Source organism: Lolium perenne, chromosome 5 (assembly GCF_019359855.2).
Source record: "Lolium perenne isolate Kyuss_39 chromosome 5, Kyuss_2.0, whole genome shotgun sequence".
Classification (NCBI taxonomy): Eukaryota; Viridiplantae; Streptophyta; class Magnoliopsida; order Poales; family Poaceae; genus Lolium; species Lolium perenne.
In genome coordinates this window covers 47,970,459-47,986,993 of record NC_067248.2, presented here as the reverse complement: position 1 = coordinate 47,986,993, position 16,535 = coordinate 47,970,459, and the positions used below count along the sequence as shown (strand labels likewise).

The 16,535-nt window shown below is 40.0% G+C and overlaps 1 long non-coding RNA gene across 2 annotated transcripts; it reads right to left on the bottom strand.

The window, feature by feature from the left end:
* Positions 1 to 240: 240 nt before the first annotated feature.
* Positions 241 to 15,367, bottom strand: LOC127299093 (uncharacterized). 2 transcript variants are annotated; one of them, XR_011745929.1, is made up of 5 exons: positions 14,269 to 15,367; positions 13,798 to 13,950; positions 12,895 to 12,972; positions 4,450 to 4,512; positions 241 to 519 (listed from the first exon to the last, which is right to left on the bottom strand). It is a non-coding gene; the product is annotated as an uncharacterized lncRNA (long non-coding RNA). The 2 variants fall into 2 exon arrangements; XR_011745928.1 differs by having other exon boundaries at positions 13,798 to 15,367.
* Between the last annotated feature and the right edge of the window lie 1,168 nt (positions 15,368 to 16,535).

Here is a 16,535-nt window from a genome sequence, read left to right as displayed (position 1 = left end):
AACTGACCGGTGCGTTACTCTAGTCTATCTTTACTATTACTAGATGACCCGTTGCGCTATCGCGCAAGTGCAAATGAAAGCATATTAATATGCCAATAAATGCTGACATATAGGACGGTAATTTAATAAATAATTTATTTCGGTGCTTAAATCTATATTTTTGGTGATGGTTCATGTCTTGAGTTGCTATATACGCATCAAATATGGCGTTAGTCAAGTGGCAATCAAGTACTACCACGCAACAAACATTATTTTCAGTCAGCCAGCAAACTAATTTTTGAAATCATGGTCGTAGCCTGATTAGATTAGTGGTGTAGAGACACAAGTTTGCATCACACTATGATGACCGATGATAATTGGCACAAATCCCTATTGTGTCACCTGGAGCCTGGGATAAACAGCCATGTCAAGATGTACATGCCAAGCTAGGTACATCCCACTTTCAAAACCAAAATCTCAGCCAAAAATGGACCTGTAGTCGTTAATTTTCCACACAGGGGAAACTGTGACAGTTATATTCTGCAAACAACATTTTTTACTAATGTGGTATACCATAGAAGACATTGCCTGAAACATCAGGAGATAGTTAAATCTGTGCTAATAAGAGAGAAATACAGTTTGGAGAATACCACATGCACAAACACATGGAATCCCTTTTCTTTATAGAGCATGGCAAGGGCATATACCATCTTGTTTATAGAAGGTTTGCCAGCAAAAATAGTATCTTAAGATCCACAAGCAAAATCAAAAGGGACAGTACATATGATAAGCTACCAAGCAAGCATCCATCTTCTCTAACTGAACACCATTCCATCTAGCAAGTCGATTAAGAAATACACAAAAACTTCAAACTACAATGTACAAGCTTGGGCATTGTAGTAGATGACTGGATAGTGCACAAAACTCATACATTTGCAGCGCTGAAACTCATACATTAGCAGCTTTGGGATAAAATTACAGTGGATATGGCCATATAATTCTGAAACTCATACCAGTTTACATTTTCTCTGAAATTTAACGACCCGACAAGTTCTGATTACTGAACACTACAACTCGACTGACTACAAAATCCGGTCGATCTCGAGTGGAATCTCAAGCGCACGCCACCCTGCGCTGGTGACAGTATCAGCTCGGCCAAGGCTGAGCTCACCCAAGGCTGCATGCAACTCGAGTGAGCATTAATTATGTTATAAAATAATTAAAAACACAAGACCATATAAATTCTAGCACATGCTATTACCAAAGACAGTATTAGCAGTGATCGGTAATGTTATTAACATGTATATATGATCTCTGATTTGCATGAATGCGAAACAGGAATCCTGAGTATGGGAAGATTAGAGAAGGATACTGCTAATTCATTTCATAATAAAACTGGCAAGATAATGGATATTGAACTATCAGGAAAAGTGTCACAGCAGAATTATACTTCTGTATGGAATTAAAAACGGTGCAGAGGTACTAACTGCAGAATGAAGATGTTTTTCTTACTCAAAGAGGAGGACAAGAGATATGCTGAGACATCCTTACACACCTAATTATCACCTGATTTGGAGGATGAGAGGGCGTGGAAATATGTCAAGATATTAGACCTGCAATTCTACACACAAAGCATATGTACACATGACACACACAGAAAGCATATGTACATGAAATCTATTAACAAGGTTCAATTCTCAATTCGGGAAAATATTAGAAGGAATTCACATTTGCTCACCCAAGATATTAGAACTACAATTCTACCACTGAAGTCTTAGCTGGCACTATATTTTTACTGATTATAGACATAAGTTGCACCCGTTCTTCAACAAATTATGCTACGAACATAAGAAAATATGTTACCAAGGAAGAATGCATGATATATGGACTAACAATTTTTGCATCGACATATTAATAATAAAACTTTGACAGGAAAACTGAAGAAAAGTTTGAGTGGTACAATCTTCATCATAGGACAAAAGAAACACATCCTGTATAGTATGTGTTGGCTTCCAAAATTCAGAAAATACTTTGTGCAAAAATATCAAGTATTCAAAGAGGGAGAAACTAAAATGGCAAAAATATGAAACATCGTCAGGTCACCAATGCCACCAAAGAATAAACCAAAGCAAATGAAATCTGAACCTGTACATCCAGAACTTTCCGAATCAACGATCAGCCTGCGTTTTTAACGGCTAATCGCAGCATGTTCTCGGCTAGGTGATGGAACCGAAAGATTTCCTTTTGAAAAAAGGGTAGCAGTGAATGGTATATAAAATAGTGACAAAAAGAGCTAGCCAAAATAAATGTTGAATGGTATAAAGAGACATACTCTTTCGTGTCATCTTCTTTAGTAAAGCCGTAGGGACCTTGAATGGTATTTGCAGGCTGCAGTTGCACAAATAGCGCTACATGCATTCTCAATAAAATTCTGAATTTTCGCGCTGTTTTAGAAGGTGGTCATTTGCATATGAGAACCGGATAACAAATCTGTGAATAGTAAAGAAATTTTACCTTATGGACGCCTTTTTAGGACGAAGACATGTCTGGAGTTTCCTAGTTAGGTTTCATTGAACAAAATAGGTATATAAGTTGTTAAATGGAAGCGAGGAAAGAAATTCAGTTGCAATTAGTTCCATTTTCAGGTTTGAGGTTAGCTAACCTTCTGCAGATTTTCCAGTGTTATTACATTAGCAGCAGGCACAGACCAGAGGCATCAGTCTTATAGTGTTTTCTGTTTCTAGCTCATCCTCCATCGAACTGGGCAACTACATGCTTGATTTGGCTTCAGTGACCTGAATAATTAGAAAGCGAGGGATTAAAGAAGCTGCATTCATAACATACTTAGTGACCTGGTGGGCAAGAAGGTAAATATTTGTAGTATATCTTCAAGACCATTGGCATTTGGTTGTACTAATGAATTTTGCTAATTTAAAACATATGCACAAATGGCAAGCATCTGACACCACAGATAACCAAACATATAACTCCAGACTAAGTAGAAGTCCTACTTACACCAACTGGCCATTTGAAGTTAACAATCTACTATATCACAACCTGGAAATGAACTGAGCCGTTCATAGAAGAGGCTAAAAGTGCAACAAGTGTAGTAACTCAAGTAGATCAGCAAGGGAAATGGCGAAACTATGTTCATCCTATAATGTTGTTTCTAATATTCAGTGTTGGCCAAACCAATTCATTTAGCTCACATGCTCAGCTGGTGTTTTAAATAAAACTGACTGGGAATGCAATAACTAAGCCAGACGAGTATTGCTGGTTTAACATAAAGTGGCACCTAAATTGGCCCAGCAGGCGCATAGCGGCAATTTCTGGAATACTGCTCGAACATTGTATACACACTAAAAATTGCAGGTTCTCTATTTCGTCTGGTTCTATAAATCCATTCCAGATAACCTAAAATAGTTTGGCATAGAGGCTGCACGTTGTGTCATATGCAAATTGTAGACCTAAATCGAAATTTTTGCAGTGAATAGACATGATGGTAAAAACAAGAGAGGAGTTTAGCATCCTCGCTGTTTCCATTTCTAGAGCCACCGTTGCACGCCAGGACAAAAACCTCGTCGAATGAAGTGAGCGTGGATTCAGTCAATGAACAATCATGGCAGACCAAGGATTTGCACATATCGGACAACATCAATGCGACTTGCAGTGAGAAATCCAGAGCACTGATAAAAACAACAAGACCTAAACCTAGTATTATTGAACTAACAAGAGAAGATAACAAGCAAGCGTTTCTTGCATTTTTGGATACATGCAGTCTAAATACAGTAAGTAAGTTCATATCATTATATTTTAGCAAAGTAGCAGCACATATCAACATTTATTTCTTCTCAAAACTAAAGCAATATTAGAGCAGTTTTCCAGATTCTAAATGATTTTTCAAATTTGATCAGTGTTTAAGCGACTGCCCAAACTTCTCATTATATTTGCTTTATTTAGCAAAGTGCGCAAATCGTTCTGCTCTAATGCATTATTGTTACACATGGAAAGAGAAACAACATCCTCGATCTGTTTTTTAATGAGGATAGGCTCTAATGCATTCCAAGTCTCGTACTCATTTTCTAAACTATATATTTGGATAGGCTCGGATAATTTGATTTAGGGACATCATGAAGTAAATAATTTATCTGGGGAAGATTGGTAGTGCTGAACTGCTGATCATACATTTAGTAACAAATGAGCACTAAACATGTAACCATATTAGAGGGAACGCCAGTGGCTCTAGGAAACGATGAGCATTAAACTCTCTAGTGCAGAAAATCAAGCAACAATACTACTTTTTATGCAGGTCCTTTGCCAGGCCAGTGGTTCTAGGAAACAATGAGTATATGATATGTATTTTTCTTCCATACTTCAATTATGTTGATAAACACAACAGGTACCGTTAAATTTTGGTAACAAGAACACAATCCAGTCTTTGCTCGGGATGTATATACATGACCTACTTACCAACGGGGGATCAATTGCCATCAGATTCTTCATACCTTTATCCAGGTATAAGCTCTGATATTTCTGAAATATGACAAACTTTAAAATATGTTAGAGAACCAAAAGCCACAACAAAACACTCTAGCAGAGGAATTTAAAAAGGTATTCCAGAGGACCACTGAAAATACTGTATTTATTGCCTCATGCGAACTGCTCAAAAGCTGAGCCCAAAATTAGCGGCAAAGTTTGGGAGGAAGGAGCTCACGCAAGGAGATGCAACCAGAAGGATGGTACTGTACCCAACGGTTGATACGTCTCCAACGTATCGATAATTTCTTATGTTCCATGCTACATTATTGATGATATCTACATGTGTTATGCACATTATATGTCGTATTTACGCATTTTCTGGAACTAACCTATTAACAAGATGCCGAAGAGCCGATTCTTTGTTTCTGCTGTTTTTGGTTTCAGAAATCCTAGTAACGAAATATTCTCGGAATTGGACGAAATCAACGCCCAGGGTCCTATTTTTGCACGAAGCTTCCAGAAGTCCGAAGAGGAAACGAAGTGGGGCCACAGGCGACGACACGCTAGGGCGGCGCGGCCTGGGCCTGGGCCGCGCCGGCCTGTGGTGTCGCCACCTCGTGTGGCCCCCTGACTTGCCCTTCCGCCTACTTAAAGCCTCCGTCGCGAAACCCCCAGTACCGAGAGCCACGATACGGAAAACCTTACTGAGACGCCGCCGCGAATCCCATCTCGGGGGATTCAGGAGATCGCCTCCGGCACCCTGCCGGAGAGGGGATTCATCTCCCGGAGGACTCTTCATCGCCATGATCGCCTCCGGAGTGATGAGTGAGTAGTTCACCCCTGGACTATGGGTCCATAGCAGTAGCTAGATGGTCGTCTTCTCCTAATTGTGCTTCATTGTTGGATCTTGTGAGCTGCCTAACATGATCAAGATCATCTATCTGTAATTCTATATGTTGTGTTTGTCGGGATCCGATGAATAGAGAATACTATGTTATGGTGATTATCAATCTATTGTTTATGTGTTGTTTATGATCTTGCATGCTCTCCGTTATTAGTAGAGGCTCTGGCCAAGTTTTTACTCTTAACTCCAAGAGGGAGTATTTATGCTCGATAGTGGGTTCATGCCTTCATTGATACCTGGGACAGTGACAGAAAGTTCTAAGGTTGTGATGTGTTGTTGCCACTAGGGATAAAACATTGATTCTATGTCTAAGGATGTAGTTGTCGATTACATTACGCACCATACTTAATGCAATTGTCTGTTGCTTTGCAACTTAATACTGAAAAGGGTTCGGATGATAACCTGAAGGTGGACTTTTTAGGCATAGATACAGTTGGATGGCGGTCTATGTACTTTATCGTAATGCCCTGATTAAATCTCACTATATTTATCATATCATGTATATACATTGTTATGCCCTTTTCTATTTGTCAATTGCCCGACTGTAATTTGTTCACCCAACATGCTTTTATCTTATGGGAGAGACACCTCTAGTGAACTGTGGACCCCGGTCCTATTCTTTACATCGCATACAATCTACTGCAATACTTGTTTTACTGTTTTCTTGCAAACAATCATCTTCCACACAATACGGTTAATCCTTTGTTACAGCAAGCCGGTGAGATTGACAACCTCACTGTTTCGTTGGGGCAAAGTACTTTGGTTGTGTTGTGCAGGTTCCACGTTGGCGCCGGAATCCCTGGTGTTGCGCTGCATCACATTTCGCCACCATCAACCTTCAACGTGCTTCTTGACTCCTACTGGTCCGATTAAACCTTGGTTTCTTACTGAGGGAAACTTGCCACTGTGCGCATCATACCTTCCTCTTGGGGTTCCCAACGGACGTGTACATCTACGCGCATCAAGCAAATTTCTGGCGCCGTTGCCGGGGAGATCAAGACACGCTGCAAGGGGAGTCTCCACTTCTCAATCTCTTTACTTTGTTTTTGTCTTGCTTTATTTTATTTACTACTTTGTTTGCTGCACCTAAACAAAACACACAAAAATTAGTTGCTAGTTTTACTTTATTTACTGTCTTGCTATTTATATCAAAAACACAAAAAAATTAATTACTTGCATTTACTTTATCTAGTTTGCTTTATTTACCGTTGCTAAAATGAATACCCCTGAAAATACTAAGTTGTGTGACTTCACAAACACAAATAATAATGATTTCCTATTCACACCTATTGCTCCACCTGCTACTACAGCAGAATTCTTTGAAATTAAACCTGCTTTACTAAATCTTGTCATGAGAGACCAATTTTGTGGTGTTAGTTCTGATGATGCTGCTGCCCATCTTAATAATTTTGTTGAACTTTGTGAAATGCAAAAGTATAAGGATATACATGGTGATATTATAAAACTAAAATTGTTTCCTTTCTCATTAAGAGGAAGAGCTAAAGATTGGTTGCTATCTTTGCCTAAGAATAGTATTGATTCATGGACTAAATGTAAGGATGCTTTTATTGGTAGATATTATCCTCCCGCTAAAATTATATCTTTGAGAAGTAACATAATGAATTTTAAGCAATTAGATACTGAACATGTTGCTCAAGCATGGGAGAGAATGAAAACTTTGGTAAAGAATTGCCCAACCCATGGACTGACTACTTGGATGATCATCCAAACCTTCTATGCAGGACTAAATTTTTCTTCGCGGAATTTATTGGATTCAGCTGCTGGAGGTACCTTTATGTCCATCACTTTGGGGGCGGCTACAAAACTTCTTGATGATATGATGATAAATTACTCTGAATGGCACACGGAAAGAGCTCCACAAGGTAAGAAGATAAATTTTGTTGAAAAAACCTCTTCCTTGAGTGATAAGATTGATGTGATTATGTCTATGCTTGTGAATCGTAGATCTAATGTTGATCCTAATAATGTTCCTTTAGCTTCATTGGTTGCTCAAGAAGAAAATGTTGATGTGAATTTCATTAAAAATAATAATTTCAACAACAATGCTTATAGGAACAACTCTGGTAATAACTATAGGCCATATCCTTCAGCTAATGGTAATGGTTATGGTAATTCTTATGGGAATTCTTACAACAATAATAGGAATGTACCCTCTGGTCTTGAAGCTATGCTTAAAGAATTTATTAGTACACAAACTGCTTTTAACAAATCTGTTGAGGAAAAGCTTGATAAAATTGATATTCTTGCTTCTAGAGTTGATAGACTTGCCTCTGATGTTAAGTTATTAAAATTGAAAGTTATGCCTAATGAGGATATTGATAATAATATTACTACTACAGCAAATGCCATCCAAGTTAGAATTAATAAGAATATAAGATTAATGGCTGAATTGTGTGCTAGGTGGGATAGAGAAGAAAATGAAAAACTAGCTAAAGAGAATAATGTAGCTAAAATTTGGACTATCACCACCATTAATAATGATAATGATTCACATGTTGCTGCACCTCCTACTATCAATGGTAAAATAATTGGTGTTGGCAATGTTTCTACTCCTAGTGCAAAGCGTACAAAACTGCCTGAAATTGCTAAAACTGCTGAAACTGCTTGTGATAAAACTGCTGAATTTTTTTCCAATCTTGGGGACAATGATCCCATTGCTGTAGCTCATAATGATTTAGACTTTGATGATTGCCACATCTCTGAAGTTATAAAGTTCTTACAAAAACTTGCTAAAAGTTCTAATGCTAGTGCTATAAATTTGGCCTTTACAAAACATATTACAAATGCTCTCATAAAAGCTAGAGAAGAGAAACTAAAACTTGAAACTTCTATTCCTAGAAAATTAGAAGATGGTTGGGAGCCCATCATTAAAATGAAATTCAATGACTTTGAATGTAATGCTTTATGTGATCTTGGTGCAAGTATTTCTGTTATGCCTAAAAAGATTTATGATATGCTTGACTTGCCACCATTGAAGAATTGTTATTTGGATGTTAATCTTGCCGATAATGTTAAAAAGAAACATTTGGGGAGGATTGATAATGTGCGCATTACGGTTAACAATAACCTTGTCCCCGTTGATTTTGTTGTCTTGGATATCGAATGCACTGCATCTTGTCCTATTGTGTTGGGAAGACCTTTTCTTCGAACCGTTGGTGCTGTTATTGATATGAGGGAAGGTAATATTAAATATCAATTTCCTCTCAAGAAAGGTATGGAACACTTCCCTAGAAAGAGAATGAAGTTGCCTTTTAATTCTATTATTAGAACAAGCTATGATGTTGATGCTTCTACTCTTGATGTTACTTGATTTGCACTTTCTACGCCTAGCTGAAAGGCGTTAAAGAAAAGCGCTTATGGGAGAAAACCCATGTTTTTACTACAGCAATTTTTTGTTTTGTTGAGTCTTGAAAGTTGTTTACTACTGTAGAAACCTCTCCTTATCATGTTTTTGTGCCAAGTAAAGTTTCTATGTTAAAGTTGATGTTATATTTGGGATCGCTGCGCAGAAACAGCATTGCTGTCTGTCACGAATCTGGGCCTAAGTCTCTGTAGAAAATTCGAAAAAATCTGCCAATTTACGAGCGTGATCCTCAGATATGTACGCAACTTTTATTAGTTTTGAGTTTTTCCATTTGAGCAAGTCTGGTGCCATTTTAAAATTCGTCTTTACGAGCTGTTCTGTTTTGACAGATTCTGCCTTTTATTTCGCATTGCCTCTTTTGCTATGTTGGATGAATTTATTTGGTCCATTAATGTCCAGTAGCTTTATGCAATGTCCAGAAGTGTAAAGAATGATTGTGCCACCTCTGAACATGTGAATTATTAATTGTGCACTAACCCTCTAATGAGTTTGCTTGAAGTTTGGTGTGAAGGAAGTTTTCAAGGGTCAAGAGAGGAGTATGATATATCATGATCAAGAGGAGTGAAAGCTCTAAGCTTGGGGATGCCCCCGTGGTTCATCCCTGCATATTCTAAGAAGACTCAAGCGTCTAAGCTTGGGGATGCCCAAGGCATCCCCTTCTTCATCGACAACATCATCAGGTTCCTCCCTGAAACTATATTTTTATTCAGTCACATCTTGTGTTCTTTACTTGGAGCGTCGGTTTGTTTTTGTTTTTGTTTTTGTTTGAATAAAATGGATCCTAGCATTCACTTTGTGGGAGAGAGACACGCTCCGCTGTTGCATATGGACAAATATGTCCTTAGGCTTTACTCATAATGTTCAAGGCGAAGTTTCTTCTTCGTTAAATTGTTATATGGTTGGAATTGGAAAATGCTACATGTAGTAATTCTAAAATGTCTTGGATAATGTGATACTTGGCAATTGTTGTGCTCATGTTTAAGCTCTTGCATCATATACTTTGCACCCATTAATGAAGAAATACATAGAGCTTGCTAAAATTTGGTTTGCATATTTGGTCTCTCTAAGGTCTAGATAATATCTAGTATTGAGTTTTGAACAACAAGGAAGACGGTGTAGAGTCTTATAATGTTTACAATATGTCTTTTATGTGAGTTTTGCTGCACCGGTTCATCCTTGAGTTTGCTTCAAATAACCTTGCTAGCCTAAACCTTGTATCGAGAGGGAATACTTCTCATGCATCCAAAATCCTTGAGCCAACTACTATGCCATTTGTGTCCACCATACCTACCTACTACATGGTATTTCTCCGCCATTCCAAAGTAAATTGCTTGAGTGCTACCTTTAAAATTTCCATTCACCTTTGCAATATATAGCTCATGGGACAAAATAGCCTTAAAAACTATCGTAGTATTGAATATGTACTTATGCACTTTATCTCTTAATAAGTTGTTTGTTGTGCGATAACCATGCTTCTGGGGAACGCCATCAACTATTCTTTGTTGAATATCATGTGAGTTGCTATGCATGTCCGTCTTGTCTGAAGGATCTACCACCTTAATGATTGGAGCATGCATATTGTTAGAGAAGAACATTGGGCCGCTAACTAAAGCCATGAATCATGGTGGAAGTTTCAGTTTGGACATATATCCTCAATCTCATATGAGAATAATAATTATTGTTACATGCTTATGCATTAAAGAGGAGTCCATTATCTGTTGTCCATGTTGTCCCGGTATGGATGTCTAAGTTGAGAATAATCAAAAGCGAGAAATCCAAAATGCGAGCTTTCTCCTTAGACCTTTGTACAGGCGGCATGGAGGTACCCCTTAGTGACACTTGGTTGAAACATGTGCATTGTGATGATCCGGTAGTCCAAGCTAAGTAGGACAAGGTGCGGGCACTATTAGTATACTATGCATGAGGCTTGCAACTTGTAAGATATAATTTACATAACTCATATGTTTTATTACTACCGTTGACAAAATTGTTTCATGTTTTCAAAATAAAAGCTCTAGCACAAATACAGCAATCGATGCTTTCCTCTTTGAAGGACCTTTCTTTTACTTTTATGTTGAGTCAGTTTACCTATCTCTCTCCACCTTAAGAAGCAAACACTTGTGTGAACTGTGCATTGATTCCTACATACTTGCATATTGCACTTGTTATATTACTTTATGTTGACAATATCCATGAGATATACATGTTATAAGTTGAAAGCAACCGCTGAGACTTAATCTTCCTTTGTGTTGCTTCAATACCTTTACTTTGATTTATTGCTTTATGAGTTAACTCTTATGCAAGACTTATTGATGCTTGTCTTGAAGTACTATTCATGAAAAGTCTTTGCTTTATGATTCACTTGTTTACTCATGTCATTACCATTGTTTTGATCGCTGCATTCATTACATATGTTTACAAATAGTATGATCAAGATTACGATGGCATGTCACTTCAGAAATTATCTTTGTTATCGTTTTACCCGCTAGAGACGAGCAGAACTAAGCTTGGGGATGTTGATACGTCTCCAACGTATCGATAATTTCTTATGTTCCATGCTACATTATTGATGATATCTACATGTTTTATGCACATTATATGTCGTATTTACGCATTTTCTGAAACTAACCTATTAACAAGATGCCGAAGAGCCGATTCTTTGTTTGCTTTTGGTTTCAGAAATCCTAGTAACGAAATATTCTCGGAATTGGACGAAATCAACGCCCAGGGTCCTATTTTTGCACGAAGCTTCCAGAAGTCCGAAGAGGAAACGAAGTGGGGCCACAGGCGACGACACGCTAGGGCGGCGCGGCCTGGGCCTGGGCCGCGCCGGCCTGTGGTGTCGCCACCTCGTGTGGCCCCCTGACTTGCCCTTCCGCCTACTTAAAGCCTCCGTCGCGAAACCCCCAGTACCGAGAGCCACGATACGGAAAACCTTACTGAGACGCCGCCGCCGCGAATCCCATCTCGGGGGATTCAGGAGATCGCCTCCGACACCCTGCCGGAGAGGGGATTCATCTCCCGGAGGACTCTTCATCGCCATGATCGCCTCCGGAGTGATGAGTGAGTAGTTCACCCCTGGACTATGGGTCCATAGCAGTAGCTAGATGGTCGTCTTCTCCTAATTGTGCTTCATTGTTGGATCTTGTGAGCTGCCTAACATGATGAAGATCATCTATCTGTAATTCTATATGTTGTGTTTGTCGGGATCCGATGAATAGAGAATACTATGTTATGGTGATTATCAATCTATTGTTTATGTGTTGTTTATGATCTTGCATGCTCTCCGTTATTAGTAGAGGCTCTGGCCAAGTTTTTACTCTTAACTCCAAGAGGGAGTATTTATGCTCGATAGTGGGTTCATGCCTTCATTGATACCTGGGACAGTGACAGAAAGTTCTAAGGTTGTGATGTGCTGTTGCCACTAGGGATAAAACATTGATTCTATATCTAAGGATGTAGTTGTCGATTACATTACGCACCATACTTAATGCAATTGTCTGTTGCTTTGCAACTTAATACTGAAAGGGGTTCGGATGATAACCTGAAGGTGGACTTTTTAGGCATAGATGCAGTTGGATGGCGGTCTATGTACTTTGTCGTAATGCCCTGATTAAATCTCACTATATTTATCATATCATGTATATGTATTGTTATGCCCTTTTCTATTTGTCAATTGCCCGACTGTAATTTGTTCACCCAACATGCTTTTATCTTATGGGAGAGACACCTCTAGTGAACTGTGGACCCCGGTCCTATTCTTTACATCGCATACAATCTACTACAATACTTGTTTTACTGTTTTCTTGCAAACAATCATCTTCCACACAATTCGGTTAATCCTTTGTTACAGCAAGCCGGTGAGATTGACAACCTCACTGTTTCGTTGGGGCAAAGTACTTTGGTTGTGTTGTGCAGGTTCCACGTTGGCGCCGGAATCCCTGGTGTTGCGCCGCATCACATTTCGCCACCATCAACCTTCAACGTGCTTCTTGACTCATACTGGTCCGATTAAACCTTGGTTTCTTACTGAGGGAAACTTGCCACTGTGCGCATCAAACCTTCCTCTTGGGGTCCCCAACGGAAGTGTACATCTACGCACATCAACGGTTCAATCAGAACTGGAAAAAAAGACACATTCATTTACCTATGAACTACTGAACGCAGCAACATCTTCAAGCCTGAAATCTCCACTTTGCTCAGGACCTGGTGCTTTTTATAATACCTTTTGAACCATTCAAAAGTTCAACATTTGACTCTAGTTAGGACTGGTAACTGGTTTATGAAAAAATGTATAATACATTCAGAAGGTCATCATAGAAACAAAAACGGATCAACTAATTTTTTGTGTACTGCGTATTATGTAGAGATTGCATTGCTTAACCTCTAAGTGATTTGTATGGATGCTTTGATCTAAGTGGAAGTGACATGTCACAGAATTAGTGCAGAGTGAGTGGTCTATCATTTTAACCCTGTTAAAAGGCCAAGCATTAAACTTTGAATAACCAAAGAAGCGTATATTGTGCTCTGCATAAAAGATTAGCTAGAAGTCGCAGATTGCCCATTTAACAAATATGATAGTTAGCCATGTAGTAAGGTAATTAAAAGGCTGTGGTAGGTGATCTGCACTTCAGTTTTTCTTATAGAGATTATTACTCTGATGAAAATAGAAACCGATCCTGTAACTAATTAGCATGAATTTTCTTCTGACTGGATGAATATGAAGTGCTTGGACCACCTAGATAATACCATCGCTGCTCTATATTTCTCCACAACATTCAGAACTGAAGAAAAGCTTAGATAGCCACTTGTTGAACTTTAAAATTAATGTTTTATGTTTAAGGAAGATGTATATCAGCAAAAGATACCAGTTTCACATTGCTTTGAGATGCATAAAAAGAACAATACACAAGCAAGAACTACTCTAGCACTGGATAGCATGGAAAACCTTGAGCATTAACACACAAGGTAGACAGTATGTGGTGCAGCAGCTTCCTGCGAGGTGTATATATGGCATTTCCAATACGGACAATAGGAGGGATTGACTTACCCATTAGAGAGATGAAGAGAAGGGGGAGGGGAAGCCGCTGCTGCGGCATCCATCCGCCCCGTCATTTGGCGCACGCTGCCTACCGCCGCTGCCGCGTCCGGCTGTCGCCGTCACTTGGCATGCGCTCTGGCTCCAGCTTCACCCGCCACTTGGCTGTGGGTGAGAAAAATAGGGCACAGTTCAGGAATTATAAAGACATCACAGCCCAGCAGCAATGAACTTCCCATTATATGCATAAGTATCAGGATGTAGGACACGCCTGGCAATAGTTTAATTTATTAGAAATATGATCACTTGTGATCACGCATAATGAAGATTTTAAAAACATTGCAGCACGACAAAAATGAGGGATAAATATTACAGTGTGAAATAGTAAAGCCGCCATAATAAAAACAGGTTGGCTGTATTTCAATACATTACTAACCAATCCCAAACTCACTATAGTATTCTCAAGAGGGATATTTTATATACCTTGATGGAGAGCTTGGTCTGGAGCATGAAGGAGGCAATGGATCGGGCCTGAACCGGCCTCACCAAAACTAACTCGACATCCGGGGAAATAAAAATAGAAACTCACAGAAGGGAAAACTCCATTATTTTTAGTAATTAAAAGGGTTACCATAAATGCAAAGGTTTGATACGCTCCAAACCTTACCAAGATCCAAAAATGACAAAGATTAAGCACAAAATGCTGAAAAATATAAAATAAAAAGATATGAGTCGAACAATACTACGAAAGGAAAATAATCCCTCTTGCAACGTCCAAATATAGAAGTCTAATCAATTGACAAATCTACAAACATGGAATTACAGGATAAGAGTTTCTAGCTCCCCATTAAAGGTAATCAATGGAGCATGAGCTCTAACAAAGGGATACATCCACTTACAAATATAAACAATGGCACAATAATATAGCAACAAACTGAATTGTGACTGAAAAACGTAATAAGGGGAGGATAGATTAAACTCTAAAGACCAGAAAAGCACACCATTGACATTGTAGGTGGGCTGCCATTTTGACCTTTGTTGTAACACCGGAATCTTTGAATAAGGATGGTTTTGTTAGATAATCCCCTTCGTGAACATCCTCAAAGGTTGTATGTCTTGCAATAGTAACCTCATTTGCCTCAGGAAAGAACTGAAACATGTTGACAGTAAAGAATCCAGTTAGTAGAAACTTGAATACGAGTACACCTACTTAAATCACTTGGTAGTATATTATACAAAGATTACCATAGCATATGATTTCTTGCTTTTTCAAGGTAAAAATTCATTGGAATAATAATTAGCATGTTGGTATAGATACCAATAAATTCAAGAATGCCCAGAAAGACACTACTAATTTTTGTCTGGGTCGCTTCCTCTGTAGGCAAATGTGACACAAATGCTCTTTCTCAGTTGTAACTTAGTTGCAAGGCAAATGTGGCACTAATTTTAACACAACATGATGGACATGAAAAAGAAAGATAAATATAGAGATAGGCAAAAATTACAGCAATAGCATTAGCAATCTTTGGTTGACGATGACCTCTAGGACTCCCTCTCCACCACATAAATGACCATGTTGTATCCAATCCTGCACAAACCCGGAAGCAGCAGCACCGATAAAATTTTTCATCTCAAATCAAAATAAAGGAGTACAAATCATGGGGATCTAGAAAGAGGAGGGGGTTTAGCAGCACCGACCAGTGCCCTTCACTACTTCTTAAGGAAATTAGGAATACATTACATAAGAACATTACTATTTAACCCTACTATTTCTTTTAGACTCGCTAAAAACAAGCATGCTCGTGTATATACGCAGTAGTCATGAGAACCGTAAGCTTTTCCTCAACGTAAATCCAACAAGAAACGCTGCACAAAGATAAAAGAACTCAGGATGAGCAGGTTTTCTACCAAATCAAGAAAAAAACGAAATTTATTCAGCGGAATAGATCACCTAGTGATTAACGGAGCTGTGGTTCCACACATCATGAGCAACTTCCATGCAGGCATCCACCACCAACGCAAGGGGCCTGGACTATTTCTGGCATCGCTTCCCAGCTGACTGAGCTGAGTCGCACATAGCCAGCTCGCGGTTGCTGCAACAATACCCTTGAGGTCATGAGGAAACTTTCAGTTCCCGAAAATATGAATCATAAAACTGCAGTTGCAAAGATCTGCTGCATCTCGTTGATCCGCCCCGCGCCGGCCCGTCTCCGGCCGCGCCCGGTGCTCCCGGTCGCCGCCGCCGCGGATCCGCCACTCGCCGGACCGTCTCCGGCCGCGCCTGGCGCCTCCCGTCGCCGCCGCCGCGGATCCGCCCCACGCCAGCCCGTCTCCGGCCGCGCCCGGCGCCTGCGGTCGCCGCCGCGGATCCGCCACGCGCCGGACCGACTCCGGCCGTGCCCAAGCCGTGCTGACTGCTGCAGGCACCTCCATCGCTCGGGCTGGCTCCTTCTCCGGCGCCGCGGATTGGGGACGACCCTTTCCATGGTGATGCCTCCACCCCCTCCTTTGAACCGGCCAGCAAACGAGGAGGAAGGCGCACCGCGCACCGCCACCCGTCCGCGTCGCCTCCTCCGGCCTGCCACAGGCGGCGCGCCACCATTGGGAGGAGGAGAGGGGTCATCGAGGATTGGGTGAGGAAAAGAGGGACGGGGATTGGGGAGCGAGGTGCGAAGCCAGGATTGGGAGCTCCTTCGATCTAGATTCTCTCACCTCGCGGCTCGAGATGGAAGGCGACGGCAACCAGCACT